General features: G+C 42.2%; 1 protein-coding gene across 1 annotated transcript in view; it reads left to right on the forward strand.

Moving 5' to 3' along the window:
- The first annotated feature begins 1,301 nt into the window (after positions 1-1,301).
- Positions 1,302-19,643, forward strand: part of CPQ (carboxypeptidase Q) — a 573,403-nt gene continuing 555,061 nt past the window's right edge. Inside the window, exon 1 of the mRNA XM_025265059.3 lies at positions 1,302-1,537. The gene's annotated coding sequence lies outside the window, so the exon portion shown is untranslated. The remainder of the gene's footprint in view (positions 1,538-19,643) is intronic.

The raw sequence follows: 19,643 nt of genomic DNA on the forward strand, positions 1-19,643 counted from the left end.
GGATGGCATCACCGACTCAGTGGACATGGGTTTGGGTGGACTCTGGAAGTTGGTGATGGACAGGGAGGCCTGGCGTACTGCAGTTCATGGGATCACAAAGAGTCGGACATGACTGAGCGACTGAACTGAACTGAACTGAACTGAAAATACCTGTAATGAAAATTAGGACTTGTAGTTTTTATTTTTTTCACTTTTCTAGCAAGTTTTAACTTGTATCTTACAAAAATGACAGTTCATGACTTATTGGAAATAATAAATAAAAAATAATAAATAATAAACTATTCTTACCTCAGATAATTTGAGAAAAAGTAATACTGCAGAGCTGGAGATAGCAACATAGAGATGATCCTGGTGGGCCAGGGTGGCCTTTGAGGAACTATTTTGAATGTCTGAGTTCACACTTTATTCAGTGGGCAACGGGGTTACTAAAAGTTTAGACAGATTGTTAACTGAGGATTAAGTGTATGGAAGTAAATGGACATTGCAAATTTAGTACTTTTTTAAAGTTCCCAGGGAGCATGTGGTTTTTTTTGTTGTTGTTGTTGATGTTGTTGTTAAAGAGGAGACCTGAATTGCTCCGTGTCTCACAAATATAAGTGTTTGTATTTGATAAGAGTGTGGTTATACAAAGGAATTCAAATTTATCAAAACAGAAAACGTTGAAAATACGTGAGCACACATTGTGTGACCAGTGATGCGAGTGACTCGTTCATACAAAAAGCTACGCCAGGTAATCAGATGAATCTTCTTTCTCCGGCACCCTCATATAATTAACGCAACAACCAAAGAAGCAGGACTCTGCCGGATCTCGCTCAGCTCGGGTCTTCTCGTCCATCTTCATCACCGTCAGCTCTCCAACAACCCTGCTGGGTAGGATGGGACAATAACGCTCTAATCACCCCGGTAGCCGTGGGAGGCGTTGGGCAGCTCACCTATCCCGGGGTTTCCAGACTCTGCCCTCATCCAGGTGCTGAGATAGCAAAACCTTGAACATTTTCCTTTCAGCTCCTCAACCCCTTTCTTCGCTACCTGCCCGGCCACTCCTGCAAGCATACGACACCTCGGGTGAGCCCTTTGGCCACCTGAAGTCACATCTCAGGTAGGCCCTTGGGTCACTTGAGCTCTTGAAACTCCCTCGTGGCTCCGAGGTCCAAGGCCGTGGGCACCCGCGAGGCCTGAGAACGACGTTCTGGCCGAAGGACTCCAAATAAAGACGCAAGACTGCGGGGGCCCAGGACACTGTGGAGCAGATCCAGAAGGTGAGGTGACAGCCGGTAGCCCGCGCCCTCAGGTCGCTTGAGTCGCAGCGAGGCCGTCGTCGGGCGTCGTGGAGGCGGCGCTTGGCCCCCGCCCGCCCGCGGGCGCCCGGAGTCCCTGGCCGCTGCGCCCCGCCTTCTCGCCGCAGGAAACCCGGCAGCTGCCAGGACCAGGTCCGGGGGCCGCGTCGCGGGTATGGCCGCCGCCACTTGAAGTCTGGGCTCTGAACCTGGCCCTGAGCACGGCCACCGCCGCCGCCATAGCTCCAGCGGCCGACCAGGTGCGTGCGCCGCCCGCCAGCCCCCGTCAGCCAACGGCTGGGCCTGGCTCCTCCGGGCGGGCGAGCCGAGGCGGGTGGCCGACCCCAGAGTGAGGGGAACTTTCCGAGTAGCTCGTTCGTGGGAGCGACTGACATACGGGGTGGGGAAGCCGCCGGGAGACCGGTCTGGTCTGTGGCTTCGGTAGCAAAGGCCCAGTAATGAGGAAATCGAATGAGGGCGCCGGGATGGAGGAGGATGCTGGGCGCAGAGGGCAGGAGCCAGGCATCATGGCTCCTTTTCCCTCTCGTCCCGGGACGCTGGAGGGGGTGCTCCGGACCCAAGCTGCCAAGATGCTTCCCTCGCCCGCATCTGGAAGCAATTCCTAGTTAACCCTTATCGGGAGGTCCTTTGTGGTTCTTTTCACCTTTTATCTTGTACTTTCATTTTTGGTGTGCAATTCTAGGCTCCACGCCGGCTCTTAAGTTCCACGGGACAGAGCCCCTGTTGGACTTGTCAGGTCCTCAGTGTGGTTCAGACGGTAAAGCATCTGCCCGCAATGCGGGAGACCCAGGTTCGATTCCTGGGTTGGGAAGATCCCCCGGAGAAGGAAATGGCACCCCACTCCAGTACTCTTGCCTGGAAAATCCCATGGATGAAGGAGCCTGGTAGGCTGCAGACCATGGGGTCGCAAAGAATGGGACACGACTGAGCGACTTCACTTCTTTCAGTAGTAGTCAGTGAAGAATTGAGCAAAAAAGTGAGTTCCTATGGAGGAGAACTGGTGAATTAACGTCAGTGAATGAATACTCTTGAAATAGAGCTGAATGAAGGAATACATGAATGGATATAAATACACACAACGTGGAGGCAGTGGAGACAGAGGCTTACAACTCTTATCTTCTGGTAGTTTTCCAAAAGCTGTATAGATGTTGCACTCATAAACGCAGTCATTCTGATTGTGGCTGTTTAAAAGTTCTATGCTGTATTAAAATAATCCACAGAAGCACCCCTTCATTTTCCATTTTAGGGAGATTTCCCTTTATGCGTTGCTTAAAGTGGAGTACATCTAGGCTTCTGTTTTTTGTTTTTTGTTTTTTTGTGCTTGTATTTTATTTTCTGACTTTGCAGAATCAGTGTCACTATAATATATATATATATTTTTACATTTATTGTGTACTTTATAATATTTTTAATGTATTTATGAAAGATAAGAGTGAATCTGAAGGCAGTACCATGTGACTCTGCCTTTAGTAATTTGTAAAACCAGACATTTCTTTGAATTCAGGATTGTGGAGGATCTTGCTTGCTTTCCCAAGACAGGTGCTGGCTGGTTTGTGGGTGACTAAAGAAGGCTGACTATAGTTCAGAGAGGAAAAGAGAGACATTTATCTGTGTGCAGATACTTGGGAAGTGACACAGGTGGAGACTGCTTTAATTCAATTGGTCACTGCTTCAGTTCCAGGTTTACAGGCCTGGGTTTCAGAAAACCTGGATGACTTTAGACTTGTTCTTTTATCTCTTTAGGTCTGTTTCTTAATCTTAGAAATGCAGGAGGTTCGGTAGGGCCCCTTCCTGAGGTAGACTTCAGGATTCTCTTTTAGTAGGTAAAAGGTGAAATTGCAGATGATTTTATGAAAGCTTAACTCACTTCAACTGCTCTGCTTGCGATTCTGTAGAATCTTGGCCCCACTGTCTTATCTGCAAATTATAACTCATTCCTCATCTTCTTCACATCTGCTGCAAAAGGACCTGGGAGTTTAAGATGAGAATTATAGACTCTGGGCAGGAGGGGAGAAAGGAGGGCAAAACTGTCTTGTGCATTGCCACAGGCTCCCCATCCTGGGTCTAACTTGTTTTCAATGCACCCAGCCTGACAATGCCAGGTATTTTCAATATATCTAGGGAATTATCACTATTAATTTGCCTGCATTTGAGATTAGTTATCATAGATCACAACATTTTGGAAATGGAAGGACCTTAGAGATTTTTAAAAGGCACTTAAAAAGTCATTTTTCATACATACTAAAATATTTCTTGCATGCTACATTTCACAAAGTCCCAAACGTGTTAAGTAAAATAAAATTAATGTTACCTACTTCTGTTCTTTCAAGTCTCTTGGGAAAAGTGAAGTCAGATGTGGTGCTTGGTGGAAAACAAAACAAAACAAAACAACTTTTTGTGACTCTGTTCTCAAAGATCCAGTTGTTGGGTCACATGTGATTCCAACATGGAATGTAACAGAGATGATATTTATGGGGCAATGACCACTCACCAAGCACTGTTACATTTAACCTTTTTACTTGTATTGCCCCATTTCAGCCTTGCTATAAACTTAAGTGCTGCATACCTTGTAATCCCTATTCCACCTTCCAAAAATAGAAACAGTGCTTTGAAAATGGGAAGGTCAGGTATTCAAAACACAGACAGATGGAGGCAGGGTTTCTCCCAGAAATGTAGACAATCCCTGCTAGGAAAATCTGTGTAACATTGGAGAATGTGGTCTCTGTGTGTGTTCCAGGATATATATTAAACTTTGGGGCATTGTGGATAGGGTGTTTAGAATGGGAGCTCAGGAGGGGGATAACTGAGACTGAATTACAGAGAATTGGTATAGCATTTTGAAAATTATTGAGTTCCATTGCTACTCTGGAAGACTCACATTTTTACATAGGTGCACATACATCCTAATGTTAAATGTGCTCAGATTTAATAATCCAGGGAGTATAAAAAGGATCAATCACATCAAGAGATATATGGGTGAGTGGCACCTACGGACATCAAACTGAATACAATGTTGTTTCTTGGGCTAGCTTCTGATCCTTGATAAGTTGCTACCTCCCAACCTCCTTCTTTATAAGAGTGACAACTCCTAATGCAAAGTACAATGCCTACCTTGCTGTAATCTAGGGGCAGGAATGCAGGATGAGTTTCCAGAACTCTTATAATTAATTGACAAGAGGAAAAGAGAGGCCCATAAAGTAAGTGGTAAATTATTTTGTTTCTTCTTTGTCAGTCAAGTTTCATAGAAGGCAGAGACCAGTTGCAGTTGCTTGAAAAACTAAGAGTGATGCCAGTTTGATTTAGCTCAGGAGGCTGAAACTTTCTGCCCTGAAGGCTGGTGTGATGGAATAGACCTTCCCATTGCTCACAATATTATGAAAAAAACATTAAAGCAACAATTTTTATTACTTGCCCTGGAGCTAGAGCTTTAAAATGTACTTTCTTCTCCCCCTGCCCTCCCTAAACCACTTAGGTTTTTTAAAACAAACAACCCATTCATGTGTTTGCTACATCAGATTATTAGTCCTTTCCTTTATTCTTGGGCCCTGTTTCTTTATTGCAGCTAACATGAAGGACTGGTGTGCTTCTGTGGAATTTTTCTTTAGTTATTATTTTATTCTGTGTGTGTTACTTTCAGTAACCATTTATTGAGTGTGTACTGTGTGCCAGATAAAGATGAATGAGATACCAAGTTTATGGAGGGAAGTGAGCCATCCACAAATAATTGCAGCACAGGGTAATGTGGAAGTAGTGGCCACTTATTCTCCCAGGAGAGAGGTTTGGTCAGAATTTAGGAAGACTTCACAGAGCAGGTGAATTTTGAACTGGATTTTGAAGCCTAAAGGCCAAAAGAAGGGAGAAAAGTGTTCTGAGAACAGAGAACAGGATGGGCAAAGAAAAGGAGGCAGTTTGAGCATGGCACTGCCAGGGAGAGACATGGATTGGGTGGGTCTTGTGAGGTTGGGGCCAGAGAAAGAAGGTCCTTGAATGTCATGTTATTTCAACTTTATCACAGCCTAGAAATTTTTATTTAAGAGTTTTAAAGCTAATTCTTAATAGGAGGAGTGCTTTAATTGGACTTTCTCTAGAAAATAACTCCAGCAATAATATTTTGGGGAAACTAGAGATGGAAAGCTGGGAGGCCAGAGGAAAATGAAGGATGCTGGTGCTATAGTCCAAAGGAAATAGGATAAGGGTCTAAACTAGCATAGGTTTGAGAGATTATCAGCAGATAGGGAGAACAGGGTTTAATGACTCGCTGGATATGGGAAGTAAGGTTGACAATAATTCTGAGGTTTCGGTATTGCTTACGTAGGCGGATGCAGATGCCACTAAGGAGGGCAATAAACATCAGATGAGGAAGAGGTTTGGGGAGGAAGACAGTGAGTAGAGACAACTCACGGATGTGAGAACATGTAGAAATATCCACGGGAGATCCTTGCTGTATACTCTTGACTAGTGACTATAGTTGTACTGTGACATCATATAGCCAGGACCGGTCAAATTTTATGACAGATCCGCAGTCTAAATAGACAAATCAATTCAATAAATCATGTAAAAAGAAGGAAAAAACACATTAGACTTTACTAATGATGCTTATATTTCAGGTGAGTTTCTTAGAACTCTAATTCTTATGTAAGTCCTACTGAAAAAAAAAGATACACAAACAGTCAGGGGTTATTAAAAATTATCATCTCACACGCTAGTAAAGTAATGCTCAAAATTCTCCAAGCCAGGCTTCAGCAATATGTGAACCGTGAACTTCCTGATGTTCAAGCTGGTTTTAGAAAAGGCAGAGGAACCAGAGATCAAATTGCCAACATCCGCTGGATCATGGAAAAAGCAAGAGAGTTCCAGAAAAACATCTATTTCTGCTTCATTGACTATGCCAAAGCCTTTGACTGTGTGGATCACAATCAACTGTGGAAAATTCTGAAAGAGATGGGAATACCAGACCACCTGACCTGCCTCTTGAGAAACCTGTATGCAGGTCAGGAAGCAACAGTTAGAACTGGACATGGAACAACAGACTGGTTCCAAATAGGAAAAGGAGTACGTCAAGGCTGTATATTGTCACCCTGCTTATTTAACTTATATACAGAGTACATCATGAGAAACGCTGGACTGGAAGAAACACAAGCTGGAATCAAGATTGCTGGGAGAAATATCAATAACCTCAGATATGCAGATGACACCACCCTTATGGCAGAAAGTGAAGAGGAACTCAAAAGCCTCTTGATGAAAGTGAAAGAGGAGAGTGAAAAAGTGGGCTTAAAGCTCAACATTCAGAAAATGAAGATCATGGCATCTGGTCCCATCACTTCATGGCAAATAGATGGGGAAACAGTGGAAACAGTGTCAGACTTTATTTTTCGGGGCTCCAAAATCACTGCAGATGGTGACTGCAGCCATGAAATTAAAAGACGCTTACTCCTTGGAAGGAAAGTTATGACCAACCTAGATAGCATATTCAAAAGCAGAGACATTACTTTGCCAACAAAGGTCCGTCTAGTCAAGGCTATGGTTTTTCCTGTGGTCATATATGGATGTGAGAGTTGGACTGTGAAGAAAGCTGAGCACCGAAGAATTGATGCTTTTGAACTGTGGTGTTGGAGAAGCCTCTTGAGAGTCCCTTGGACTGCAAGGAGATCCAACCAGTCCATTCTGAAGGAGATCAGCCCTGGGATTTCTTTGGAAGGAATGATGCTGAAGCTGAAACTCCAGTACTTTGGCCACCTCATGTGAAGAGTTGACTCATTGGAAAAGACTCTGATGCTGGGAGGGATTGGGTCAAGAGAAGAAGGGGACGACAGAGAATGAGATGGCTGGATGGCATCACTGACTCGATGGACGTGAGTCTGAGTGAACTCCGGGAGTTGGTGATGGACAGGGAGGCCTGGCGTGCTGCGATTCATGGGGTCGCAAAGAGTCAGACACGACTGAACAACTGATCTGATCTGATTTCCTTTAGGATGGACTGGTTGGATCTCTTTGCAGTCCTAGGGGCTCTCAAGAGTCTTCTCCAACACCACAGTTCAAAAGCATCAGTTCTTTGGTGCTCAGCTTTCTTTATAGTCCTACTCTCACATCCATACATGACTACTGGAAAAACCATAGCTTTGACTAGCCGGACCTTTGTTGACAAAGTAATGTCTCTGCTTTTTAATATGCTTTCTAGGTTGGTCATAGCTTTTCTTCCAAGGAGCAAGTGTCTCTTAATTCAACTTGTTAGGAAGAGACAAACAGGTGATTGTTTAGAGGTACTGTGTAGAGGGTTTGTTCTTATTCTGCAGATAAAGTATTGGAAGACTTTGAACTAAGAGAAGAATAACAGAGTAAGATAAAATGAGAAGGGTAATAATTAGAAGGAATTTTCAGAACATTTAATGAATTCTATGAGAAATAGTTGCTAACAAAGAAAAAGATTGATGTAGTGTTCTCTTAGGGTCATGGCATTAGACTTGCTTGGCAAAAAGGATATATTAGCATAGAACCTTATATATGAGAAAGAATTTTTACATTTGATTGTTACATGAGCCCTCAGAAGCATGTGCAGCCAGGCACTATTATCTTTCTTTTATAAACTAAAAATCTTGATATGAAAGAGGCTGTAGTTTGTCTCAGATCCTGTAACTGGCAAGCACTCCAGGCCTTCTGAAATTCAGCCCACTGCTCTATCCATTGTTCTGGAATCTTGCTTGCCTGGGAACCTTGATGTGTTACAGTATGTCTCCTCCACTCCCACCATGTTCATCATGTAAAAATAAGAATAAAGCAGATGATATTTGAAGGTCAAGAAAACCAAGATCGGGAGAGAGGCAGTGATGAAAAGGCTCCTTACCGCCAGCTGTGCTACCATCCCTACTGCATCCCTACCATGCAGTAGGCACGGTCATGAAGTCTCTAGAGAATATCTGTGGAGCTCAAACAATACTTAAAATGTAATAGGAGAGTCTACAATATAAAACTATTTTATGATTAAATCTTACAAGAGGCCAATAACCCTTTAATTAAGTGGCATGTTAATGGCCACTAGGATCTGGTAAAGGCAAAGATCCTTCCCTAGAGCCCCCAGAAGAAATGCAGCCCTGCCAACACGTTGATTTTAGCTGGTAAGTCCAGTGTTGGATTTCTGACCTACAGAACTATAAGCATTTGTTTTGTTTAAGCCACCAATTTGTGGTCATTTGTTACAGCCAGCAATAGAAAACCAGTGCATTATCCTATAGATTTGCTGTAGGGTTAAGAAATGTAAGCATTTAGGAAAGGCCTTCTCAGTCAGTACTAGCTACTGTCATTATTATTTTTTTCACTGGTACTTTCTCTTCTGTCTTTGCCTTTTTGTAATAGCTGTCCTGTGGTTACCCCAGATTGTTGGAAATCACTCCCCTCCTTCCCTGAGACTGTGACCTTAGGAGTTCCTCACTCCCAGGGTAGCCAGTATTCAGTCTCCAGCATTGTTAGAATTACTATTCAGGTATTCCTACATTTTATGGGTTCAGTGGCTTCTGCTCCAGATAAGCCAGATCTGGGCTGTGACTCTCTGGATTTGCCTGTCTCTGTAGATTTTAGGGTGGTGGTTTGCTTTTTACCCTTGCTTCTCTGCACTAAGGGGAGTGGTTGTCAGTTTGTTCAGTTTTATTTCTTTCTGTAAGGTCAGGAGTAATGACAGAAGTGAAAACAGCGCTCTCAGTACCCTGTAGCTATAATGAGCTCCTCTGTTCTTAAGAGAATTCCATCTCTATACTGGATCCCTTTCTGTTCTTTGGTTTTCAACTCAGTTTCATTCCAAAGAATGCTTTCTGGATTTTTTCATAGATTGAGATGCCATTAACCAAAATAGAAAACCCAGAAAGGATTCTGTGATGTATCTGAAATACAGGGTACAAACAGGCTCAAAACCTGGGGAGGTTAGCCTTAACTCTTCCCTATTTCTCATCCTCCCAGATTTTAAGTCACCAAATGCTGTTGTGTCTACCGTTGATAGCACCTGAAATTTTCTGTTTTTTAATTGTCCCTGTCCTTTCTATCCCCTTCATGGATCACAGCCTTGTCACGGCAAAGGGAATTAACTCAATGAAGCCATGTGCCATGCCATGCAGGGCTACCCAGGACAGATGGGGTCATAGTGAAGAGTTCTGACAAAATGTGGTCCACTGGAGAAAGAAATGGCAGCCTACTCCAGTATTCTTGCCTGGAGAACCCCGTGAACAGTATGAAAAGGCAAAAAGATATGACACTGGAAGATGAGCCCACCAGGTCAGAAGGTGTCCAGCGTGCTGCTGGGGAAGAGCAGAGGGCAATTACTAATAGCTCCAGAAAGAATGAATGGCTGAGCCAAAGCAGAAATGATGGTTAGCTGTGGATGTGTCTGGTGGTGAAAGTAAAGTCCGAATCTCTAAAGAACAACATTGCATAGGAACCTGGAATGTTAGGTCCATGAATTAAGGTAAATTGGATGTGATCAAGCAGAAGATGGCAAGATTGAATATTGACATCTAAGGAATCAGTGAAATAAAGTGGACAGAATAGGAAAATTTAATTCAGATGATCTTTATATCTACTCTGTGGACAAGAATCCCTTAGAAGAAATGGAGTATCCCTCATAGTCAACAGAAGAATCTGAAAGGCAGTACTTGGGTGCAACCTCAAAAATGACAGAATAATCTTGGTTTGTTTGCATGGCAAACCATTCAGTATCACAGTAATCCAAGTCTATATCCCAATCACTGATGCTGAAGAAGCTGGAGTTGACCGGTCCTGTGAAGACCTACAATACCTTCTGGAACTAATACCAAAAAGAAAAGAGTTTCTTGATGCTTTTGAATTGTGGTCCCAGAGAAGACTTTTGAGAGACCCTTGGACTTCAAGGAGATAAACCAGTCCATCCTAAAGGAAATCAACCCTGAATATTCATTGGAAGGACTGATGCTGAAGCTGAAGTGTCAATACTTTGGCCACCTGATGCTAAGAACTGACTCATTGGAAAAGACACTGATGTTGGGAAAGATTGAGGGCAGGAGGAGAAGAGGGCAACAGAAGATGAGATGGTTAGATAGCATCATCAACTCAGTGGACATGAATTTGAGCAAATTCTGGGAGATAGTAGATGACAGAGGAATCTGATGTGGTGCAGTTCATGGAGTTGCAAATGTTTGGATGTGACTTTAGTGACTGACCAAGAACAGCAATCCTTTCTATCATGGCTCTAGTGATATCCTTTATTGTTTCTTGCCTTGGACAGGCAGAGTCTTTTAATCTTCCACACTGCTTCAAGAGTTGGATCATAGGCCAGATCATATGATTTTCCTTCTCAGAAGACCTACACTTTGAGAAATTATCTGTGAAATAAAGTAGAAACTCCTAATGTGACATTTAAAGTTCTTAAAGATTTGGCATTAAAATGTATTTCTCAGTGCATTCCTTGTGCCTTCACTTACTGAATTAGTTCTCTAGGCCTGTCATAACAAAATACCACTGACTGTGTAGCTTAAGCAGTAGAAATTTATTTTCTCATAGTTATAGAAGTTGAAAGTCCAAGCTCAACGTGTCAACAGGTTTGGTTTCTTCTGAAGCTTCTCTCCTTGGCTTGCAGATGTTCATCTTCTTGCTGTTTCCTCATATGGTCATTTTTTTATTTTCTGTTCATGTGTACTCCAGTGTCTCTATATGTCCAAACTTCCTCTTCAATCAGGTTATATTAGCCCACCTCCCCCAGTGCTCTCATTTTAACTTAATTACCTCTTTAAAGTCCCCATCTCCAAATATCATCGCATTCTGAGGCCCTGGGTTGTAGGGCTTAAGCATATGAACTGGGGTGTGGCAGAGTTCAGCCCATAACACCTGAAAGACCCCTCCATGTCTTATTCTATATGTGTATATTGGATTGCATCATGGGTGCACATCTTGACATGGGAAGATTTGAAAGATACTGATTCCTGGGTCCCACCTAACTGTGGGTTCTGAACCACTATGTCTGAAATGGGACTGGGAATACATTTGTTGTATGCATGTGTATGTTTCAGTTTCCCTCTACTGCTTTATAATATTGCAGCTTTTTATACCCCAGACTTTTTAAAATAAGTAAGTTCTGGAGAACATGTTATAAATGTTCACATCTTTACTCACGGTTGTTCTTTAACTAGAAAGACCCTTCCTACTATACAACTGTGAAAATTCATCTGTCCTGCTAGGCTGAGCTGAAATACCATCTTCTCTGTTATTACTTCCTTGTTCTCTCCTGTGATAATCCTGCACAACTTTATTATTACAGTTGACCCTTGAACAACTTGGGGATTAGGGGCACCAACCCCATAGCAGTCAGAAATCTGAGAATAACTTTACAGTTAGCCCCATCTATCTGTAGTCCTCAGATTCAACCAACATTTGATCCTGTAGTACTGCAGTATTTATTGAAAGAAATCCAGATATGGGTGCACACACACTGTTCAAACCCATGTTGTTCAAGGGTCAACTGTACTTTATTGTTAATACTTGAGAATCGGTTTCTTATTTTGTGTGTGTCCTAGTCATTTGCCTTCATCTTTCACCAGCTTCCTAAGGCCTAGGCCTAGGATGACATATTCTTTATTTCTGTATATCTGAAACAGTTGTAGTTGCTCTGAGCATAGGTAATCAGTCACTGTCTGTAGTATGAATAAATGAACTCATTAATAAATGCTAATAATTTCTTTTTCTTTAAGTGGGTTTTTAAAAACTGGGCTATTGTTGCTTTACAATTTGATAAGCTTATTTGTTTTATCCAATGCTCTCCACTGTATAAAAAGTCGTAAGAAAATTATTAGCTTTACAATGTAAAACTAATGGCAGATTTTACTCTTGAATTGGGTATCCTTAACATGATACAAGAGCAATATTCTTCATATGTATTTCCCACTTAGAACTTTAAACATGTAAAAAAGTTTCCTGTAGAAGGTGTTTGATAATAGGAAGAGAATATAGTGAAGGCATCATAACAATTTGTGATAATGACAAATTTTTCTTTTTGCATTGCATTTTCAAGGCAGAGTGTGGATGGTTCAATTCTTAAAGATGAATGGATTTCCCAGCGTCCACTTGTATATCCTTGTTTATCCTCCCAATCAAGAACTGATTCCTTTTAGGGGGGATATGTTAAGGTGGAAATCTATTAGCTGAGCTAATACTAAGTGTGTTTTTCTGGGTCAGTGAATAACAGAGACAGTTCTTGAAATAATTACATCAGCTAAGACCCAGTTTCTGAGTAGGGATCAAGAGTCCGACTTACCCTTTGTCAGTCTTCACAAAACTACTAAAACTTGTAGAGATGGAGTAATCGCCTCTTAAATAATAGCTCCAAAGCCTTTTCTGAACCAGAGCAGGCAGTAACAGGGATTGGCAGGGGAAGGACTGATGTCTACGCATGAGGGGAAAAATGACTCTGCCTTGAAAAAACAGATGAGCCTTTGGATGCGGAAATTTACAAGACTCAGAGAGCCCTGAAACATCTTTAGAAGCTGAGCCTAGCTGAATAATGGGAGGCTGTGTGCTGGCTTGGCATGGGAGCCTGTCTGGCACAAACTACACTGTAAACAACTCTTCAAACATTTGCATCTGCATACATGACATTAGATTCTCAAAATGTCCAATTAAACACTTTTCAATAAAAGAAATGTTTGCTTCCTCAGTTGACCTGGTGTCAGCCTGGCCTTTCTGGTGGGGAAGGAGTTGCAGCCGATACTGTTGAATGCCCTTTATTTCTGGACCCAGTCATGTCCTTCTGGTGGTTAGGACTCAATGCTTTCATTGCCATGGCCTGGGTTCTATCCCTGATCAGGGAACTAAGATGCACAAGCCGAGTGGTGCAGCCAAAAAAAAAAAAGAAAGAAAAAAAGGGTCTTCTTGAAAGCTGTGGAAACTGCACCAACCTGTGGGCCATGGGATTAGGTTAGGTAACTAGAGGGAAACTCTGAGGCAGTGAGTGCTTTTCAAACTCAAGAAAACCTACTTGGTGCTTTAGTTGTTTTGTCCTTTGAGCTTGAAAAGTTATAAAAGTGATGATAGTAGCTGAGAAAGTGAAAAAGGGCAGTGTTGATTTATTTTAAAAATATTATTCTCTTGAGAACTATAAGAGAACTATATATAATTCAGTTTTTCAACATTTCAGCAAATATATATTGAATAAGTGTTAATGGTGTGTAAGTATTATGTGTGTCTGTGTGTATGCATTTCCCTGTCTGTGCTGACAGACACGGAACTGCTCAAATTGTGATTGGTATAGCAATGAAGCTTTTGGACACACGACGTAGATGCACACAGGGAGAGAGGAAGGGAATAAGAGAGAAGAATCAAATTTAGATTATTCTTTAGAAAAGTGGGCATGTATAAGGAAGTGAAAAGCAAGTGACCTTGAGTACATTTTTCAATGCTACTAGCTTTAGTTTCCTAGTCTGTAAAATAGGGAATATAGTATCAAGAACATCGAAGTTTATTGTCAGAATTAATTAAAATGATCTATATAAACTGCTTACAGGCTTCCCACGTGGCCCATTGATAAAGAACCCTTCTACAAATGCAGGAGACGTGGGTTCAGTCCCTGAGTCAGGAAGATCCCCTGGAGGAGGAAATGGCAACCAACTCCAGTATTCTTGGCTGGAATATTCCATGGACAGAGGAGCCTGGTGGTTTATAGTCCATGGGGTTGCAAAGAGCTGGACACACTGAAGCAATTGAGCATGTATGCAAACTGCTCACAGTGGCACTTGCCACATTGTGAATGCTCAGTCAATGTTAGCTAATGATGAAATATGAATAACTTTTGGGACAGAGAAGATTTAAGCATTCCTATATGATAAAGGGAAGGAGCCAATAAGAAGGAAAAAACTGGATAGTTGGTGTGTGGCTGTACCACACTGAGTCCATTTTGTCAGCTCTATTTTAGGTCCACAGTTCTAACCCCTACCCCCCTTTCTGTGAGGCTGAGCTTTAGCTTAATTGACAAGAATTCACCCAAGCTAGATATGTTCCCCATCAATGTTTACCCATGTCTTCTGGTATGAAAACTGGAAGCCTGCCTTATGCTTACACAGATGGTTACTGGTCATGAGATCCCTGAGGAGGGAAAAAATCCCCTGTCCCCATCGGTGTGGTCGTGCTTCTCACTCGATAGTTGGATTCTGTTTTTAGCTTTGGCCCCTTTAGATCCCCTGTACCCCTTTCCGTGGTGCAAAGTGCAACTGCAAATGCCTCCAGATCATCCCATCTGCCTGATCCTTCCTGCCTATGTGTAGGTTACCCACAGTAAACTTCATAATTGCACTTAATGGAATTGCCTGCTTTGTTTTCTGGTCTCAAAGTTCCTGGTCAGTTTGGAGGATATTCTTCAGTAATTGCTACAGTATGGATAGAGAATTTGGCTTTGGAGAGGAGAGTGCACAATTCTTTCACTGAGATGGGAGCTGAGAAGAATTGTGTAGATAAAGGGATAGAAAAGTTTTGGGTTGAGGATGAAGAAAGCCAAGTCATCTCATGGTCATAATATCATATTCTCAGTTATGTAGAAGAGGAGAGCTTTTGATGAGTATGAGGGGAGTAGAGGTTGAATCTGGGGCTTAAAGAGAGTGGAAAAACTTTGTAGCAGCTGCTGTGGGGAATTTGATAGGAGTCAGTTGAAGATAAATATAAGGGTTGCTGAGCAATGCAAGGGACCCAGCTGAGATCAGACAGCCTTAGTTCATAGTGGAGATATTTGCCATGGTTAAGAAAATGTTGATGATAATATCATGGAGCACGTGCAATTTTGAAGAATTGGCAGCTTAGATGAAGAGGAAAGGCAAAGGTGTTCTAAGGTGCTAATGAAAGCATTCTTGGAATCGTTAACCACCAGATGATGTTGTGAGCCAAGATTAATCTGAAATGGTTAGTTGGGTAGACAGAAATACAGTCAGACTGGAGGCAAGGAAGTGTCTTAGTTAGCTCCAGCTGCTGTAACAAAGTGCCATAGAGAGGGTGGCCTATGCATGGCAGAAATTTACTTCTTGCAGTCTGGAGGCTAGAAGTCTGAGATCAAGGTGCCAACATGGTCAGATTCTGCTGAGGACCCTCTTCTGGGTGATAGACTGCCACTTTCTCATAGTAGCCTCACATGGCAAAAATAGAAGGTGCCCCTCTTACAAGGGAACAAATCCCATTCATGAGGACTATATCCTCATGACCTAATTAACTATCAAAGGCCCCACCTGCTGATACTGTCACATTATTATGGTGGTATTACATGCATTTTATGGTGACACATTCAGTCTGCTGCTGGAGGCTCTTCACTTAGCTGGCATCAATCTAGCTGCTACTCTGCCACACATGTGCTGGGTGGTGGGGATACAAGGATGAAGAAAACACAATTCACTTTAAAAGCTCAAAAGCATTTATTGAGCTTCTGCTGTATACTAGGCAGATCATACATAGGACATTGATTTTTCCCTTGAAAAGCTTTAAGACTGGTGACATAATCCAGATAATTTTGATTCAGAATTTTGATTCAGAAACGGTAAACTTTAAAGGAGTTAAGCAGAGGGTGCTAGAAAATTGTAGAAGAATACATGCAACACATTCTGTGAGAAGAGGAACCAGGTCAGGAAAAGCACCCGGGAAAAACTGTGCCTGAGTTGACTCAAAAAGATGGAACGAGAGTGGAGGTGGAGAAAAAGCAGAGCGAGGGGATTGCAGATAAGAAAAGGTTTCAGAGAGAAGGTGATCTTTGAGATGTGTGATGTATGATACTACTGCTAAGGTAGAAAGATAAAAGACCAGAATTACAGTGGTGACATTTTTGTTGGCAGGGAGAAAAGGCAGGGATGCCAGAGGATAGAATGATAAGATTTAGTGACATTGCATATGTGGGAGAATGAGTAGATGAGACTGAACGAGAGGACAGTTATGTTTACATTAACAGAAAGAGGCAAATCCTCTTTCTGGGTTAGAGAAGATTCTGGGGAAGGTGATGAGTTTGGAGATTTTGAATCAGAATATCTGGTTAGAAGTGAAAGTAATCTAACTAAAATATACTAAACCAAAAGGAGAGATCTGTAACTTTCATAACTGGAAAGTTCAGAGATACTTTTAGTATCTCTGATACATGGTGTTAGGCATGGCAGGATTCAGGTTACAAATGATGTGATATGGACCGATCTCTAGCCCTGTTGTCTCTATCTCTTGGCTTAGCTTGTCCTGTTTAGCTTCATTTTGTAGACGGGTTCTCAGTATACAATAGGCAAAATGGGTACCTATAGCTATAGATTCCCATCCTGGCATTCCCAGTGGACACAACGTTTCCTTTTCCGCAGTTTTATACATGAAGACTTTATTTTACCTTTTCCCAATTATAATTTAAAAAATGTAAATTATTTCAAATGTTCAGTATTCAGTGTAGTCTGATTGAGGGACAACTATAATTGTCTTCAAATCATTTGAAGTTAAAGACATTTGTATTTTCCAAGTTTATTTTATTTCCATCAATCTAGGAAACTTTTAAACATCTTTCTACCAAGTTTCTTGAATATTTACCCCTTTATTTATTTATGCTGTTCTAATCATACCTCACATCAGATTTTTCTGTTAATTTTCCCTAATCAGAAGACTCAAGAAAATCCTCCGTTTAAAATAATTGCATTTACATTGTCATTTGTCATTGCATTTATTGCAATCAATGAAATTAAAAGGTAATTCAACCAATATTATTTGAGCATCTTTTTGATTTTAGACTGAAATATGGAGGAAATCAAAATACATAGTTACATAAAACAAAGCTGTCTGTTTTCAAGACAGTCACGGTCTAGCGTCAGAGACAAACCACGAACATAACACTCGGATGATCAGCAGTGATCCTCGGGAGGAATATAAGCAGAGGGCTTGATGCCCACAGAGCAGAGAGGCTCACTTCTGGCCCAAGAGCGAGGCCCCAAGGGCTGCTCAAAGATAGGACAGAGGCAATGCAGGGGCCAGTCGGTGTGTAGGATTTGAGGGAGAAGGAAGAAGGGAAGGCTGCCCACCAAGTTCTGAGAATTTATAGTGTGTTCTATCATGAATGGAAATCTAGAAAGACGTTAAGGAGAAGGGGTTGCGAATTTAGTTAGGCTTTGAAGGTATCCACAAGTTGAGATGCCTCCCAGGCGCGTTTGAGAATGTAGGTCTGGTCCAAGAAAACAAACACAGGGTTTGGGATCAGGTGCAAAGAGACACTGAATATGGTTAAGTTGCGTGAGAAAAGTATTTGGTAGGAGAATAATAGCAGCAAACTCAATAGATCTTAGAGGGATCTAATGTCAGCACAAAAGGAACATTTAGAAAACAAATCCCAATGATAGATGCGTGTCTGAGTTCCCATCTTTTAATTGCAAGGAGAGGCTCTTCTTCCTCCCTCCCTCCCTTCCTTTCTTCCTTTCTTTTTACACTTAAAAAAATAAATTGTTTACCCATTTCTCCCAGTCTTAAACCCTTGCGTGTGGCAGCCACCAGTTTGTTCTCTGTATCTATGAGCCTGTTTTCATTTTAGTTTAATTTTTTAAGATTCCACTTTAAAAATTAAGTGGAATGGGATTTATCTTTGTCTGACTTATTTCACTTGGCATAATGCCCTCATTTTTGTCTAAATTTCTAACTGTATTTTTCTGTTATGTTTCTCACCCTGGAGAAGTGGCTGTCTGTAGGGATGTCCTATGTGTTCCAGCAGTATACTCCTCTCTCAACCCAAAGGCCAGGGACCAGCTGGTCCCAGGGTAGGTTCTGCTCTGTGTTTGTGAACTCGGTTCTCCAGTATGCTGAATTGTAGCTTACTTGCTTCTGGTGTCTGGCTTCCTGGTGGGAGGGGACAGTCCTTGCCCATTAGTGGGCAGACCTGGGCCTGGTTGCTCTGGTGGACAGGGCCACACCAAGGAGTGTGTCTAGAAGTGACTGTGAGTTCAGAAAGTCTTTTGGTAGCCTGTCTGCTGATGAGTGTGTGTTCCAGCTCTGTTGGTTGTTTGGCCTGAGGCATCCCAGCACTGGAACCTACAGCTGTTCACTGGGGCCAGGTCTTGGTGCCAAAATGCTGGCCTCCTGATACCTCCACCACCAGTGTTCTTGTCAGTAAGTGAGTCATAGTCATCCCCTGCCTCCCCAGGAGACCTGCTAAGACCAGTAGGTAGGTTTGGCCTAGGCTTATATGAAATTCTGGGTCCTGGTGCCCATGAGACCTTGTGTGCGCCCTCCAAGAGTACAGTTTCTGTTTCTCCTAGTTCTGTGGATCTCCTGCACTCATGCCCTGCTGGCCTTCAATGCCAAATGCTTTGGGGGCTCCTCCCCCTGATGACAGACCCCCTGACAGGGGAGCCTGTCATGGGACTCAGAGCTCTCACTCCTATGGAAGAATTTCTGTGATATAATTATTCTCCAGTTTATAGGTCTGCCTTAGGGGGATGGGGGGACGGAATTTGATTATATCACTAGTGCATTGCACTGTGGAGAAGGCAATGGCACCCCACTCCAGTGCTCTGGCCTGGAAAATCCCATGGACGGAGCAGCCTGGTAGGCTGCAGTCCATGGGGTCACGAATAGTTGGACACGACTGAGTGACTTCACTTTCACTTTTCACTCTCATGCATTGGAGAAGGAAATGGCAACCCACTCCAGTGTTCTTGCCTGGAGAATCCCAGGGACAGAGGAGCCTGGTGGGCTGCTGTCTATGGATGCACAGGGTTGGACAACGAGCAGCAGCATTGGTCTAATCCTCTTGTTGTGTTCCTTCTTATGTCCTTAGATATATAATATCCTTTTTGGTAGGTTTCAGTCTTTTTTGTCAGAAGTTGTTCAGCAGTTAGTTGTGATTTGGTGTGCTCAAGAGTGAAAGTAAGCTCCAAGTCCTACTCCACCATTGTGTCCCTCTGTCAATTTGGTGTAATGCTCTTGAAATCCATGCATTTTGTTGAAAATGCTAAGATTTCACTCTTTTTTTTTTTTATGGCTGAAGAGGATTCCATTGCATAGATATTGCAGTTTCTTTATCCATTTACCCATGGATGGACAGTTGTTGCCAGTATATTGGCTAATATAAATAATGCTGCAATGAGTGCATATATTAAGTGTTTTGTTTTCTTCAAATAAATACTCAGAAGTGGAATTTCTGGATCATACGATTAGTTTTATTTTTAATTTTTTGAGGAACCTGCTTTCCAGCAATGGAATGCAGCAATGTGCATTCCTTTCAGCAGTGCACACAGGTTTCCTTTTCTCCAAATCCTTGCTAACACTTGTCATTCTAGTTGTTTTGATAGCAGCCATTCTAACAGGCGTGAGGTGGTGTTATGGCTTTGATTTGCATTTCCCTGATGATTAGTA

The sequence above is a fragment of the Bubalus bubalis genome, chromosome 15 (assembly GCF_019923935.1).
Source record: "Bubalus bubalis isolate 160015118507 breed Murrah chromosome 15, NDDB_SH_1, whole genome shotgun sequence".
NCBI lineage: Eukaryota > Metazoa > Chordata > Mammalia > Artiodactyla > Bovidae > Bubalus > Bubalus bubalis.